This window comes from Arachis duranensis, chromosome 1 (assembly GCF_000817695.3).
Source record: "Arachis duranensis cultivar V14167 chromosome 1, aradu.V14167.gnm2.J7QH, whole genome shotgun sequence".
Lineage (NCBI taxonomy): Eukaryota > Viridiplantae > Streptophyta > Magnoliopsida > Fabales > Fabaceae > Arachis > Arachis duranensis.
Window position 1 is genome coordinate 56,505,211 of NC_029772.3, and position 16,952 is coordinate 56,522,162.

The following is a 16,952-nucleotide window of genomic DNA, read 5'->3' on the forward strand; positions in this document are numbered from 1 at the left end:
AACGAAGAACCAACAATATAAAAATTACAAAAACTAGAGTTCAAAAAGCCCACAAGCCGGGCTACACAAATACACAAGAAATCACAAGGGGTCCGAAGTCTCCTTTGTAGTAGCATCCTGAGGGGAAGGGGGATGAACGATCTTCAAGGGGGTCGCATCAACAGTTCCATCTTCTTGATTTAAAATTTGGACATCAGGATCAGATTCGGGATGGCCGACCTCAGTTGCAGGGGTAGAAGAAGTCGCGGCGGCAGAAGCTTTGACCGGCGGAGTAGTAGGAGGACCCTCATCTTCATCATCGAGGGAAGGCACCATCTTGCCATCCTCTACGACATTGTCCAAACTAAAGAGGGTAAGGTCGAGGTTGGGAGCAAGAACTCATACTTGAGCTTTCAAGTTCTCATAGGCATCAGTCACACTACCCACAAGATGGCCCTAGAGCTCAGCACGGGTAGACTCCAGCCTCTCCCTGGACACCAGCAGCTCGCTATAAATACGAACATAGCTCTCTTTATACTTCTTCGCCGTCTTCTCGACCAGATTCGCAACAGCCTCGGCAGCGGTAGCACGGAACTTCTCATTTTCCACATCCAGCTCCAATTTTACCACCTTTGCATCAAGCTCATCCTTCAGCCCTTTGATCCTATCAAAATCTAACTTAGCATCCTTCATAAAGGCCTTCGTCACATGAACAGGAGATTCTTGGATCGTTGAAGAACGAAACTCTCGCGCGATCTAGAATTTCACAAATAAATTCCCGTTGTAAGTATAGCTTCTAGACCGACAAGAATTCCTTTCTTACAAAAGTTTTGGTTGTCACAAGTAACAAACCCCTTTAAAATTGATAACTGAAGTATTTAAACCTCGAGTCGTCTTCTCAAGGAATTGCAGGGAGGTATGATTTATTATTGGTTATGGAAAAAGATATGTTTTTGGGGTTTTTTAATGTATAAGATAAAAAACAAGAATAGTAAATGGCAAAAGGAATAAACTAAGAACAAGAAAAGCTCTTGACAAGGTATGAGAACTGGAAGTCCTATCCTAGTTATCCTTATCAATTGTGATGAGAATTGGATTTTGCTCCCACTCTAACTATGAAGGTAAGTCAGGTGGATAAATTAATATGAATCCTCAAGTCCTAGTCTTTCCCTTGGAAAGACTAGAGTTAGTGGAATCCAAATTAATCAGCAAAGAATTTCAATTTTCAATCAACACCTTGAGTTTGATAACTCAAGCATCACCAATTACTTAACCAAAGCCAAAAGGGGAAATTCTAAATTATTTATATCATAAATAAAGAAACAAATCATAGATCTGAAAATATCTCAAATTATATTAAATAGAATATTCAAATCTAACATGGAAAAGTTCATAAATTAAATTGGAAAAATAAATAAAAGGAACATTGAACCTGGAACTCAGAAGAAATTGTAAGTTAAAATAATAAGAAATCCTAAATCTTTTAAGAGAAATCCTAATCCTAAGAGAGAGGAGAGAGCCTCTCTCTCTAAAACTACATCTAATCCTAAAATTGTGAGTAATGATTGAATGATATGATTCTGCTCCACTCCCAGCCTATAATCTGTGTTTTTTGGGTCAAAAACAGGGTCAAAAACAGCCCAGAAATTGCTGGGGACGAAATCTGCCACGTGCAGGTCGTGGCTCATGCACGCGTACGCGCCAGGTGCATGTGTGCGCCGATGGGCTTTTTGCCAATGTGCGCGTGCGCGTGCTTTGCGTGTGTGTGTCCTTAAATTCCAGGTCAACTATGACAAATTATATATTGTTGTGAAGCCTCGAAAGTTAGCTTTCCAACGCAACTAGAACCACGTCATTTGGACCTCTGTAGCTCAAGTTATGGTCAATTTAGTACCACAAAGTCAGGTTGGACAGCTTTAGCAGTTTCTGCAGTTTCTTGTATTCCTTCCACTTTTGCATGCTTCCATCTTCTAAGCCATTCTTGCCCTGTAATCTCTGAAATCACTTAACACACATATCACAGCATCGAATGGTAATAAGAAAGGATTAAACATAGCGAAATTAAGACCAAAGAAGCAAGTTTTCAATCATAGAACAAATTTTAGGAAGGAATTGTAAAACCAGGCAAATAGTATGAATAAGTGTGCGAATGCATGATAAAAACCACTCAATTGAGCATAAGATAAACCATGAAATATTGGTTTAACAATCGTATGGAATAAAGCCACACCCATATGAGCCATCCAAACACTACCACTGGTGATGAAATCCAGGTGGTGAAGGATGGACACATCGTCCATGGGAAGTCAGCCATAAGGAGCGATATGATTATCAACAAACCCCACAACATCAAAATCAGGGGTATCCAAATCATAAGGTTCAACATTTTTCTGCCTTTTTGGAGGAGGACCGGTAGTAGGGGAAGAGGCAGCACCAGAGGTTGGTTGGGGAGGATTAGAGGAAACCACAAGAACCTGAGGAGTAGGAATAATCCTCCTCGGTCCAGAGGTGCTCGAAGTCGACTTCTTCAGAGGAATTTGAGTGGATCCCTCTAGTGCACGAAATTTTGATCATCAATAATGGTGCCAAAGACTTGGAGCTCTCAAACATGAATCACACTCTGTCACAACTTCGCACAACTAACCAACAAGTGCATTGGGTCATCCAAGTAATAAACCTTACGTGAGTAAGGGTCGATCCCACAGAGATTGTTGGTATGAAGCAAGCTATGGTCATCTTGTAAATCTCAGTTAGGCGGATTCAAATGGTTATAATGGTTTTCGAATATAAAGATAAATAAAGCATAAATTAGAGATAGAGATACTTATGTAATTCATTGGTGGGAATTTCAGATAAGCGCATGAAGATACTGTGTTTCTTCTGAATCTCTGCCTTCCATCCATTCATTCTTACTCCTTTCCATGGCAAGCTGTATGTTCGGGTTTCACCGGCGTCAATGGCTACCTCCCGTCCTCTCAGTGAAAATAGTCCAAATGCACTGTCACCGCACGACTAATCATCTGTCGGTTCTCGATCATATCGGAATAGGATCCATTGATCCTTTTATGTCTGTCACTACGCCCAACACTCGCGAGTATGAAGTTCGTCACAGTCATCCCATCTCAGATCCTACTCGGAATACCACAGACAAGGTTTAGACTTTCTGGATCTTAGGAATGGTCGCCAATAATTCTAGCTTATACCACGAAGATTCTGATCTCACGGAATGGGAGGCTCGGTTGTCAGGCAAGGCAACCATGCATCGTGGACTAGGAATCCAACAGATACACACTCTAGCTCTCGCTTGTAGAACGGAAGTGGTTGTTAGGCACGCGTTCAAAAGGACGGATGATGATGAGTGTCACGAATCATCACATCCATCAGGTTGAAGTACGAGTGATATCTTAGAACAAGAATAAGCTTGAATTGAATAGAAGAACAATAGTAATTGCATTAATACTCGAGGTACAGCAGAGCTCCACACCTTAATCTATGGTGTGTAGAAACTCCACCGTTGAAAATACATAAGTGACGGTCCAGGCATGGCCGAATGGCCAGCCCCCATGAAGGTCTAAAATCACATACACTGATTAAAGATCCATAAAAAAACATCAAATACAATAGTAAAAAGTTCTATTTATACTAAACTAGTTACTAGGGTTTACAGAAATAAGTTTAAGTGCAGAATTCTACTTCTGGGGCCCACTTTGGTGTGTGCTTGGGCTGAGCTTGAGCTTTACACGTGCAGAGGCTTCTCTTGGGGTTAAACGCCAAGTTGTAACGTGTTTTTGGCGTTTAACTCTGGTTTGTGACGTGTTTCTGGAGTTTTACTCTAGAATGCAGCATGGAACTTGTGTTGAACGCCAGTTTTCGTTATCTAAACTCGAATAAAGTATGAACTATTATATATTTCTGAAAAGCTCTGGATGTTTAATTTCTAACGCAATTAAAAGCGCACCATTTGGATTTCTGTAGCTCCAGAAAATCTATTTCGAGTGCAGGGAGGTCAGAATCCGACAGCATCAGCAGTCCTTTGTCAGCCTCCTATCAAACTTTTGCTCAGGTCCCTCAATTTCAACCAGAAAATACCTGAAATCACAAAAAAACATGCAAACTCATATTAAAGTCCAGAAATGTGAATTTTGCAAAAAAACTAATAAAAACATCCCTAAAAGTAGCTAGATCCTACTAAAAACTACCTAAAAATAATGCCAAAAAGCGTACAAATTATTCGCTCATCACAACACCAAACTTAAAGAAGAGAATATACTATAAATCTCAAAATATTTATGAATATTAGTTCTAATTAGATGAGCGGGACTTGTAGCTTTTTGCTTCTGAACAGTTTTGGCATCTCACTTTATCCTTTAAAGTTTAGAATGATTGGCATCTATAGGAACTCAGAGTTCAGATAGTGTTATTAATTCTCCTAGTTAGGTTTGTTGATTCTTGAACACAGCTACTTTTATGAGTCTTGGACGTGGCCCTAAGCACTTTGTTTTCCAATATTACCACCGGATACATAAATGCCACAAACACATGACTGGGTGAACCTTTTCAGATTGTGACTCAGCTTTGCTAAAGTCCCCAGTTAGAGGTGTCCAGAGCTCTTAAGCACACTTTTTTTGCTTTGGATCATGACTTTAACCACTCAGTCTCAAGCTTTTCACTTGGACCTTCATGCCACAAGCACATGGTTAGGGACAGCTTGATTTAGCCGCTTAGGCCTGGATTTTATTTCCTTGGGCCCTCCTATCCATTGATGCTCAAAGCCTTGGATCCTTTTTACCCTTGCCTTTTGGTTTTAAGGGATATTGGCTTTTTCTGCTTGCTTTTTTTTTGCCACTTTTTTTTTTGCAAGCTTTGTTATTCACTACTTTTTCTTGCTTCAAGAATCAATTTTATGATTTTTCAAATCATCAATAACATTTCTCTTTTTCATCATTCTTTCAAGAGCCAATAATTTTAACATTCATAAACAACAAGATCAAAAATATGCACTATTTAAGCATTCATTCAGAAAACAAAAAGTATTGTCACCATATCAATATAATTAAACTAATTTCAAGGATGAATTCGAAGCTCATGTACTTCTTGTTCTTTTGTATTAGAAACATTTTTCATTTAAGAAAGGTAAAGGATTCATGGAATTATTCATATCCTTAAGACATTGACACTAGACACTAATGATCATGTAATAAAGACACAAACATAGACAAACATGAAGCTCAAAAACTGAAAAAATAGAGAGATAAGAACAAGGAAGTTAAGGAATGAGTCCACCTTAGTGATGGTGGCACCTTCTTTTTGAAGGACCAATGGTGTTCTTGAGTTCCTCTATGTCTCTTCCTTGCCTTTGCTGCTCCTCCCTCATAGCTCTTTGATCTTCTCTAATCTCATTGAGAATGATGGAGTGCTCTTGGTGTTCCACCCTTAATTGATTCATGTCATGACTCAATCCTTCTAGAGAAGTGTTGAGTTGTTCCCAATAGTTGTTTGGAGGAAAATGCATCCCTTGAGGCATCTCAGGAATTTCTTGATGATGAGCTTCCTCATGCGTCTCATGAGATCCATGTATGGGCTCTCTTGTTTGCTCTATCCTCTTCTTAGTGATGGGCTTGTCCTCTTCAATGAGGATGTCTCCTTCTATGACAACTCCAACTAAGTTGCATAGATGGCAAATGAGATGAGAAAAAGCTAGCCTTGCCAAGGTGGAGGGCTTTTCGGCTACTTTGTAGAATTCTAGAGGGATGACTTCATGAACTTCTACTTTCTCTCCAATCATGATGCTATGGATCATGATGGCCTAATCCAAAGTCACTTCAAATCGGTTGCTAGTAGAGATGATGGAGCGTTGGATGAACTCCAACCATCCTCTAGGCACAGGCTTAAGGTCCAGTCTTCTTTTCCATTGAGCTCCTTCCACACATATGTCCATGAGGACTTGGTCCAACCGTTGATCAAAGTTGACCCTTCTAGTGTAGGGGCATGCGTCTTCTTGCATCATAGGTAAGTTGAACGCCAACCTTACGTTCTTCGGACTGAAATCTAAGCATTTCTCCCGAACCATTGTAAGCCAATTCCTTGGTTTGGGTTCATGCTTTGATCATGGTTCCTAGTGATCCATGCGTTTGCATAGAATTGCGTTAAGATTCCGACTTGTTCAATGGGATTGCAGAGAACTTCCTATCCTCTTCTTATAATCTCTTGTTGGATCTCCAGATATTTGCCCTTTTTGAGCTTAAAAGGGGCCTCAGGGATCACCTTTTTCTTGGCCACAAGTTCATAGAAGTGGTCTTGATGGGCTTTTGAGATGAATCTCTCTATCTCCATGACTCAGAGGTGGAAACAATTGCCTTCTCTTTCCTCTTTCTTGAGGTTTTTCTGGCCTTAGGTGCCATCAATGGTTATGGAAAAACAAAAAAAGCTATGCTTTTACCACACCAAACTTAGAATGTTGCTCGTCTTCGAGCAAAAGAAGAAAGAATAGAAGAAGAAGAAGAAGATATGGAGGAGAGAGAGAGAGGTGTGGGTTTCGGCCAAGGGGGAGAAGAGAGGGTAGGGTTGTGTGAAAATGAAGAAGAATGTAGGGGTTTATATAGTGGAGGGATAGAGGTTTGGGTTCGGTCATTTAGGCTGGGTTTGGGTGGGAAAGAGATTTTGAATTTTAAGGTAGGTGGGGTTTATGGGGAAGAGTGATTAAGGTGATTGGTAAAGGTATAATGTTATTGGATTGTGTGAAGAAGAGAGAGGTGGGGTAGGTGGGAATCCTGTGGGGTCCATAGATCCTGAGATGATTCTGTGGGGTCCACAAATCTTGAGGTGTCAAGGATTTCTCATCCCTACACCTTTTAGGCGTGTAAAATGCCCTTTGTATGCAATCTTGGCGTTTAACACCAGACTGATGCTTGTTTCTGGTGTTAAACGCCCAAATGTAGCCTGTTTCTGGCGTTTAACGCCAGCCTGATGCTTGTATCTGGCATTAAACGCCAGCTTGGTGCTTGTTTCTGGCGTTAAACGCCAGACAGATGCTTGTTTCTGGCGGTTAAACGCCAGACAGCTCTTCTTCCAAGGTGTGCTTTTTCTTTTACTATTTTTTATTCTGTTTTTAATTTTTGCAATTGTTTTGTGACTCCACATGATCATAAACCTAATAAAACATAAAAGAATAATAGAAATATAGATAAATAAAAATTGGGTTGCCTCCCAATAAGCACTTCTTTAATGTCAATAGCTTGACAGTGAGCTCTCATGGAGCTTCACAGATGTTCAGAGCATTGTTAGGACCTCCCAACACCAAACTTAGAATTTGGATGTGGGGGTTCAACACCAAACTTAGAGTTTGGTTATGGCCTCCCAACACCAAACTTAGAGTTTGATTGTGGGGGCTTTGTTTGACTCTGTATTGAGAGAAGCTTTTCATGCTTCCTCCCCATGGTTGCAGAGGAAGATCTTTGAGTTTTAAACACATGGTAGTCCCCATTCAATTGAAGGACTAGCTCTCCTCTGTCAACATCAATCACAGCTCCCGCTGTGGCTAGTAAGGTCTTCCAAGGATGATGCATTCATCCTCATCCTTCCCAGTGTCTAAGATTATGAAATCAGCAGGGATGTAAAGGCCTTTAACCTTCACTAACACGTCCTCTACCAATCCATAAGCTTGTTTTATTGACTTGTCTGCCATCTCTAATGAGATTCTTACAGCTTGTACCTCAAAGATCCCCAGTTTCTCCATTATAGAGAGTGGCATAAGATTTATACTTGACCCCAGGTCACACAGAGCCTTCTCAAAGGTCATGGTGCCTATGGTATAGGGTATTAAGAATTTACCAGGATCTTGTTTCTTTTGAGGTAGAGTTGGCTGAACCCATGTATTTAGTTCACAAATGAGCAAGGGAGGTTCATCTTTCCAAGTCTCATTACCAAACAACTTGGCATTCAGCTCCATGATGGCTCCTAGATATTGAGCAACTTGCTCTTCAGTTACATCTTCATCCTCTTCAGAGCAAGAATAGTTCTCAAAGCTCATGAATGGCAGAAGGAAGTTTAATGGAATCTCTATGGTCTCTATATGAGCCTCAGAGTCCTTTAGGTCCTCAATAGGGAACTCCTTTCTATTTGGAGGGCGTCCCATGAGGTCTTCCTCATTGGGATTCATGTCCTTCCCTTCCTCTCTGGATTCGGCCATTTTGGTTGTATCAATAGCCTTGCACTCTCTTTTTGGGTTCTCTTCTGTATTGCTTGGGAGAGTACTAGGAGGAGTTTCAGTGATTTTCTTACTCAGCTGACCTACTTGTGCCTCTAAATTTCTAATGGAGGACCTTGTTTCACTCATGAAACTTAAAGTGGCCTTAGATAGATCAGAGACTATGTTTGCTAAGCTAGAGGGGCTCTGCTCAGAATTCTCTGTCTGTTGCTGAGAAGATGATGGAAAAGGCTTGCTATTGCTAAACCTGTTTCTTCCACCATTATTAAAGCCGTGTTGAGGCTTTTGTTGATCCTTCCATGAGAAATTTGGATGATTTCTCCATGAGGGATTACAGGTGTTTCCATAGGCTTCACCCATGTAATTCACCTCTACCATTGCAGGGTTCTCAGGATCATAAGCTTCTTCTTCAGAAGATGCCTCTTTAGTACTGTTGGATGCATGTTGCCATCCATTCAGACTTTGAGAAATCATGTTGACTTGCTGAGTCAACATTTTGTTCTGGGCCAATATGGCATTTAGAGCATCAATTTCAAGAACTCCCTTCTTCTGAGGCATCCCATTACTCACAGGATTCCTCTCAGAGGTGTACATGAATTGGTTATTTGCAACCATGTCAATGAGTTCTTGAGTTTCTACAGGCGTTTTCTTTAGGTGAATGGATCCACCTGTAGAATGGTCCAATGTCATCTTAGAGAACTAGATAGACCATCATAGAATATATCCAAAATGGTCCACTCTAAAAGCATGTTAGAAGGACACTTTTTGGTCAACTGCTTATATCTTTCCCAAGCTTCATAGAGGGATTCACCATCTTTTTGCTTGAAGATCTGAACATCCACTCTAAGCTTGCTCAACTTTTGAGGAGGAAAGAACTTGGCCAAGAAGGCCGTGACCAGCTTATCCCAAGAGTCCAGGCTATCTTTAGGTTGTGAGTCCAACCATGTTCTAGCTCTGTCTCTTACAGCAAAGGGGAAAGCATGATCCTGTAGACTTCAGGATCTACTCCATTAGTCTTAACAGTATCACAGATCTACAAGAATTCAGTTAAAAACTGATAGGGATCTTCTGATGGAAGTCCATGGAACTTGCAGTTCTGTTGCATTAGAGCAACTAGTTGAGGGATTGAGATGCTTCTTCCTTAAAAATTGGAAGTAGGTGTAGTATAGTCACCAAGCATCCTCATTGCATTATTGTTGGGTTCGGCCATGTCTCCTTCTTTTTCGAGATTCTCTGTAAGGTTTTCTCTGAATTGTTGTGCTTTAGCTTCTCTTAGCTTCTTCTTCAGAGTCCTTTCAGGTTCAGGATCTGCTTCAACAAGAATGTCCTTGTCCTTGCTCCTGCTCATATGAAAAAGAAAAGAACATAAAAGGAAGAGGAATCCTCTATGTCACAGTATAGAGATTCCTTTATGTGAGTAGAAGAAAAGAAGAATAGAAGAAGGAGAAGAGAAAAATTCGAACACAAAGAAGAAGAGAGGGTTCAAATTTTTAAGATGAAGAGAAGAGTGTTAGTAATTAAATAAATAAATAGAAGAAGGTGAAAGGGAGAGAAATTCGAAAATTGTTTTTGAAAAATGGTTAGTGATTTTCGAAAATTAAGAGAAGAAATAAAATTAAAATTAAAATTTGAAATAATTAGTTAATTAAAAGGAATTTTGAAAAAGGGTGAGGAATTTTCGAAAATTAGTGAGGGAAAAGTAGTTAGGTAGTTTTGAAAAAGATAAGAAACAAACAAAAAGTCAACTAGTTAGTTGAAAAAGATTTGAAAATCAATTTTTGGAAAGATGAGAAGTTAGAAAAGATTTTTGAAATTGAGTTTGAAAAAGATATGATTTGAAAAAGATATGATTAAAAAGATATGATTGAAAAGATATTTTGAAAAAGATTTGAAGAGGAAATTAAAAAGATTTGATTTTTTAAAAATTAAAATTGATTACTTGACTAACAATAAACTAAAAGATATGATTCTAGAATTTAAAGATTGAACCTTTCTTAACAAGAAAGTAACAAACTTCAAATTTTTGAATCAATCACATTAATTGTTAGTAAAGTTTTCGAAAATCATGAAATAAAGATAAGAAAAAGATTTTTGAAAATCAATTTTAAAAAATTTTCGAAAATAACAAAAGGAAAAAAGAAAAGATTTGATTTTGAAAAAGATTTTGAAAAGATAAGATTTTTAAAATTGAAATCTTGATTTGACTAACAAGAAATAACTAATTTTAAAAATTTTTGACTAAGTCAACTCAAATATTTCGAATTTTATGAGAAAAAATAAGGAAAAGATATTTTTTTGATTTTTGAATTTTTAATGAGGAGAGAGAAAAACACAAAAATGACTCAAAACATGAAAATATTGGATCAAAATCAATGATGCATGCAAGAACACTATGAATGTCAAGATGAATACCAAGAACACTTTGAAGATCAAGATGAACATCAAGACTTATTTTTGAAAAATTTTCAAGAAAAGAAAAACATGCAAGACACCAAACTTAGAAATTTTCAATGCTTAGACACTATCAATGAAAAATGCATATGAAAAACAACAAAAGACACAAAACAAGAAAATTTAAATATCAAACAAGAAGACTTATCAAGAACAATTTGAAGATTATGAAGAATGCAATGCATGAATTTTTCGAAAAAATGCATAAATTTTTTTTAAAAACATGCAATTGACACCAAACTTAAAAATTGACACTAGACACAAACAAGAAACACAAAATTTTTTGTTTTCATGATTTTATTAAATTTTTTGGTTTTTTTTTTTGAAAAATGAAAACAAAGAAAAAATTTTTGAAAAATTTTTGAAAACTTTTTGGAAAACAAAATAAGAAGAAAATTACTCAATCTGAGCAACGAGATGAACCGTCAGTTGTCCAAACTCGAACAATCCCCGGCAACGGCACCAAAAACTTGGTACACGAAATTGTGATCATCAACAATGGTGCCAAAGACTTGGAGCTCTCAAACGTGAATCACACTTTGTCACAACTTCCCACAACTAACCAGCAAGTACACTGGGTCGTCCAAGTAAAAAACCTTACGTGAGTAAGGGTCGATCCCACGGAGATTGTTGGTATGAAGCTAGGTATGGTCATCTTGTAAATCTCAGTTAGGCGGATTCAAATGGTTATAATGGTTTGAGAATATAAAGATAAATAAAGCATAAAATAGAGATAGAGATACTTATGTAATTCATTGGTGGGAATTTCATATAAGCGCATGAAGATACTGTATTCCTTCTGAATCTCTGCTTTCCTACTACTTTCATCCAAACATTCTTACTCCTTTCCATGGCAAGCTGTATTTTCGGGTTTCACCGTCGTCAATGGCTACCTCCCGTCCTCTCAGTGAAAATGGTCCAAATGCGTTGTCACCGCACGGCTAATCATCTGTCGATTCTCGATCATGTCGGAATAGGATCCATTGATCCTTTTGCGTCTGTTACTACGCCCAACACTCGCGAGTTTGAAGCTCGTCACAGTCATTCCATCTCAGATCATACTCGGAATACCACAGACAAGGTTTAGACTTTCCGGATCTTAGGAATGGCCGCCAATAATTCAAGCTTATACCAAGAAGACACTGATTTCACGGAATGGGAGGCTCGGTTGTCAGGCGAGGAAACCATGCGTCGTGGACCAGGAATCCAAGAGATACACACTCTAGCTCTCGCTTGTAGAAGAGAAGTGGTTGTCAGGCACGCGTTCATAAGGACGGATGATGATGAGTGTCATGAATCATCACATCCATCAGGTTGAAGTACGAGTGATATCTTAGAACAAGAATAAGCTTGAATTGAATAGAAGAACAATAGTAATTGCATTAATACTCGAGGTACAGCAGAGCTCCACACCTTAATCTATGGTATGTAGAAACTCCACCATTGAAAATACATAAGTGATGGTCCAGGCATGGCCAAATGGCCAGCCCCCATGAAGGTCTAAAATCGCATACACTGATTAAAGATCCATCAAAAAACTTCGAATACAATAGTAAAAAGTTCTATTTATACTAAACTAGTTACTAGAGTTTACAAAAATAAGTCTAAGTGCAGAATTCTACTTCCGGGGTCCACTTTAGTGTTTTCTTGGGCTGAGCTTGAGCTTTACACGTGCAGAGGCTTCTCTTGGAGTTAAACGCCAAGTTGTAACATGTTTTTGGCGTTTAACTCTGGTTTGTGACGTGTTTTTGGCGTTTTACTCCAGAATGCAGCATGGAACAGGCATTGAACGCCAGTTTGCATCATCTAAACTCGAATAAAGTATAGACTATTATATATTGCTGGAAAGCCCTAGATGTCTAATTTCCAAAGCAATTGCGAACGCACCATTTTGAGTTCTGTAGCTCCAGAAAACCCATTTCGAGTGCAGGGAGGTCAGAATCCAACAGCATCAGCAGTCCTTTGTCAGCCTCCTATCAAATTTTTGCTCAGGTCCCTCAATTTCAGCCAAAAAATACCTGAAATCACAGAAAAATACACAAACTCATAGTAAAGTCCAGAAATGTGAATTTTTAATAAAAGCTAATAAAAACATCCCTAAAAGTAACTAGATCCTACTAAAAACAACCTAAAAACAATGCCAAAAAGCGTATAAATTATTCGCTCATCACCCTCCCCTGAAACTTTTTCCGAGATGTTTTGAGAAGCTGTTGCTTTCTTGGCCCGTTTAAACGCCTTCATGGATTTTGTGGTCTTCACCATTTCTGCAAAAAGAAGCCAAAGGAAAAGTCACAAACAGAAAAAAAGGAAAAATTCAACAACAAAGCAAGATTATAAAGTCGGACACTACCGAGCTCAGCACGGAGAAGGGAGGGGTCTTCTAAGAACCTCTTTGTGTTGAGATGAGGATGTTCTCCCCAATTCTCCTCTAAAACACTCACAAGGGCTTGTTCGACCTCATACAGACTCTCCCAATAGTATTTAGTCACAACAACATTTTCTTGCCAACACAAAGGGAAGGCCAGCTCATTATTCTTATCTAAGAAAAAAGGGTGGACACCTCAACAACTCGAATCTTGAAGTAGTAATTCTTAAAATCCCTAAAGGACTCGTCATACATAGAGAAAACTTTCTTCCATTGAGTAGCTCGGAAAGACATCCAAGAAGCTTTCTTCTTAGCCACCCCAGGCTTTGTCAACATAAAGAGGTAGAGAAAGAGATTTATGGTAGGTTGGACACCCAATTCCTGACATAATAATTGGAAGCTCTTTATGAAACCCTATGAGTTCAGATGGAGTTGAGAAGGGGCTATATTGTAAGACCATAGCAGCTCGTTCTCGAAAATGGTAAAAGGGATGGTGATACTCAATTGACTAAAAAAGTAGTCGTACGCATAGAAAAAGGGTCGCTCCCCCTAAGTCAAAGAGGGAAAGCTAACCCTCTCCTCGAGGTCAGGCGACACCAACTCATACTTCTTCTCTTCGTCCCTATTACTGCAAATTCTATGAAACCTCCTCAGCCAGACACAGTACTCAGGATCAGCCACGGTAACGCACATCAACACTATGGAGTCCAGCCAGTTAGGCATCCCTTCAGGAACCTTAGTAGACATCTCAACAATGTTTTTGCGAGAAGACATGGACCAACTATTCCTACAAAAAGAGAAAAAAGAGAAAACTTAGGTTACTGCCAAACAACTCGGACAAGTATGCAGACAACTCGGATAAGGGAAGTAACAGACACGACAATAAAAGGGAAACCCCAAGACTCACGCTAAAATCCAGGGGCACCCTTTGGAGGCAGTAACAAGGAAAGAACCCAGGAAATCAAGGAAACCAACAGTCTATGCCCTAACATCCCTCAACAAGAAAGCACAATTCTCCTCCAGGCAAATAGCAAAGAAAGTCACCATCGCAGACCACACAAAGAATCATAAAAAACCTACAAACCATTTGTTCCACCAACAGTTCATCATCTAAGTTACAACCTCTCTATACTATCAATTCAAACAAAAGCTAAGAGATAGGAACAGTGACAAGCCATAAATCCCTAAAGAAGCAAAAAACCCTACGGGAAGCAAGAACACATTTTTCCTCAGACAATGAGCAGGTAAAGGGGATCGCAGCATTTATAAAAAAAAAGACGCAATCTTTGGCCAAAAAGATCAAGCTTTTCAAAATAGGCTCGGTGAAAGACCAAAAATTTTGTAGACATGAAAATACCAAGGAAGTCGTCGAAGGAAAGAAGGGAGGAAGAGTTACCAACCTGTAAAGGATGAAGAAGCAAGCACGAAAGAAGAAGCAATAATCAAAATTTGCACCGGTGAACACCCTCGAACTAGAGAAAATAGAAAAGCCCCAAAGCACGAGCCAAGTGGAAAGAATGAAGCACATTAGTGAATGACGCAGCGAAAGGCGAAGAGAAAGGAGAATAAGAAAACTGAAAGCAAGTCTTTAGAAATTCAAAATAAGGTGTGAAAACAGGGAAAGAAGGAATGGCAAGAGGAGTTAATAAGCATTAAACCCTCGCATGTTTCCAAGGAAATAAAAAATGAGCGCTACAAATAAAGAAACACTTCACATTTTAAAAAAAGGCTAACATAACAAGAGTTCTATAGGAGATCGACAAAAATGCTCGAGCACGGCTTCCCCAAAAGGGGTCGAAGTCTAAAAGGACACGACCTCAAAGGAAAGACCGATCCCAAGCAGGGGCACTGTTCATACCCAGGGTCGAGCTATGCGACCTGGGCTGATTAAAGACATAAGCGACCGACCTCTTCTGGTTAGATCGCCACCGACCTCTTCTCAAAGAGCTCGGCCAAGTCATCATAGGAGCCCAAAGCAGGCCCAACAAAGGAACACAGCCCAATCTAGAGGCAGCCAAGGCCTAAAAGGATAAAGCCGGTTCCCCTTAAAGATAAGATGACTTCACTCAAAGATAAGATAAGATAACTAACTTATCTCAAAGAAAGGTCACTCACCACTATTATAAATACACTAGAGCACCTAGGTATAACTCATACTCTGATTCTACAAAAAACCTACCTAAAGCACGTGCTAACTTAAGCATCGGAGTCTCTTGCAGGTACCACCACCCTCCAGTGATGAAGAATCAACAACACCACCAAGTCCAACAAGTTGGATGTAACAGCTCCGGCCACCACCATAGATCTCGTCCGAGATTGACCTACAGTTTCAGGTAACCCTCAGAACACCCAGTTTAAAACTAAATTAGTTTCTTGGCACCTTTCCAAAACTAGGGTAAGATGATGCAACCAAGCATCGAAAGAATCACCAAAAATGGAAAATTCATCTATAAAGACTTCAATAAATTTTTCTACCATGTCGGAGAAGACTGATAGCATGCATCTTTGAAAGGTAGCAGGGGCATTACATAACCCGAATGTCGTTCTTCTATATGCAAAGACTCTAAAGTGGCAAGTGAATGAGGTCTTCTCTTGATCTATGGGGTCAACCACTATTTGATTGTAGCCAGAATATCCATCCAAGAAGTAGTAATAGGCATGGCTGGCCAACCTCTCAAGAATTTGGTCTATGAAGGGGAGAGGGAAGTGATCCTTCCTTGTGGCATCATTCAACCTTTTGTAATCGATGCACATCCTCCACCCTATCACTGTTCTTATGGGAATGAGCTCATTCTTCTCATTAACAATGACAGTCATCCCACATTTCTTTGGCACTACTTGCACTAGGCTAACCCATGAGCGGTTAGAAATTGGATAGATGATTCTAGCATTCCATAACTTCATTACTTCTTTCTGAACAACTTCTTTCATTGTGGGGTTTAGCCTTCTTTATGGTTGTACTACTGGCCTAGAATTTTCCTCCATAAGTATCTTGTGCATGCATATGGCTGGGCTTATGCCTTTCAAGTCATCAATGGTCCACCCCAGTGCATCTTTGTGAGCTTTTAATACAATAAGGAGCTTTTCTTCTTCTTTTTCACTCAAGGCAGAATTGATGATCACTGGAAAGCTCTCCTCTCCACCAAGGAATGCATATGAAGGAAGAGGCTTCAATTCTTGTCTTGGCTTTTCCTCTGTCTTACCTTTAGAGGAAATTTCAGGCACTTGTTCCTCTAAGATATCTTGAGCTGCTTCTATTTCTTCTCCTTGTTCTTCTTGACCGTTGGTTTCAAACACTTCTTCCACCAAATCTTCTATCATTTCCACTCTCATATGCTTTTCTTTCTCAGGGGGGTATTGCACGGCTTTGAAAACATTAATGATCATTTGTTTATCATGCACCCTGAGGATCATTTCACCCTTCTCAACATCAATAATTGTTCTTGCTGTGGCTAAGAAAGGTCTCCCCAAGATAATTGAGTTGTGTCCCTCTTCTTCCATGTCTAGAATGACAAAGTCAGCAGGGAAAATGAATTCTCCAACCTTCACTAACAAGTTCTCTACAACTCCATTAGGTATCTTGAGTGATCTATCACCCATTTGAAGTGACATTCTAGTGGGTTTGACTTCCTCTATCGCAAGCTTTTTCATTAGTGAGAGAGGCATCAAATTGATGCTGGCACCTAAGTCACATAGAGCTTTTTCCAAGGTCATATTGCCAATGGTGCATGATATGATGAAGCTTCCAGGATCTTTAAGTTTTGGTGGCAGGCCTTTTTAAATCACTACATTGCAATCTTGGGTCAAGATCAATGTTTCCTTTTCATTCCAACTTCTCTTTTTGTTGATGAACTCCTTGAGGAATTTTGCATATAGAGGCATTTGCTCCAATGCTTCAGCAAGTGGGATATTGATCTCCAGTTTCTTAAAAACTTCTAGAAACTTGGGAAA

The 16,952-nt window shown here is 39.4% G+C and overlaps 1 non-coding gene across 1 annotated transcript; it reads left to right on the forward strand.

The window, feature by feature from the left end:
• The first annotated feature begins 8,928 nt into the window (after positions 1-8,928).
• Positions 8,929-9,036, forward strand: LOC127742673 (small nucleolar RNA R71). Its single transcript, XR_008004031.1, has one exon. It is a non-coding gene; the product is annotated as a small nucleolar RNA R71 (small nucleolar RNA).
• Positions 9,037-16,952: the final 7,916 nt, after the last annotated feature.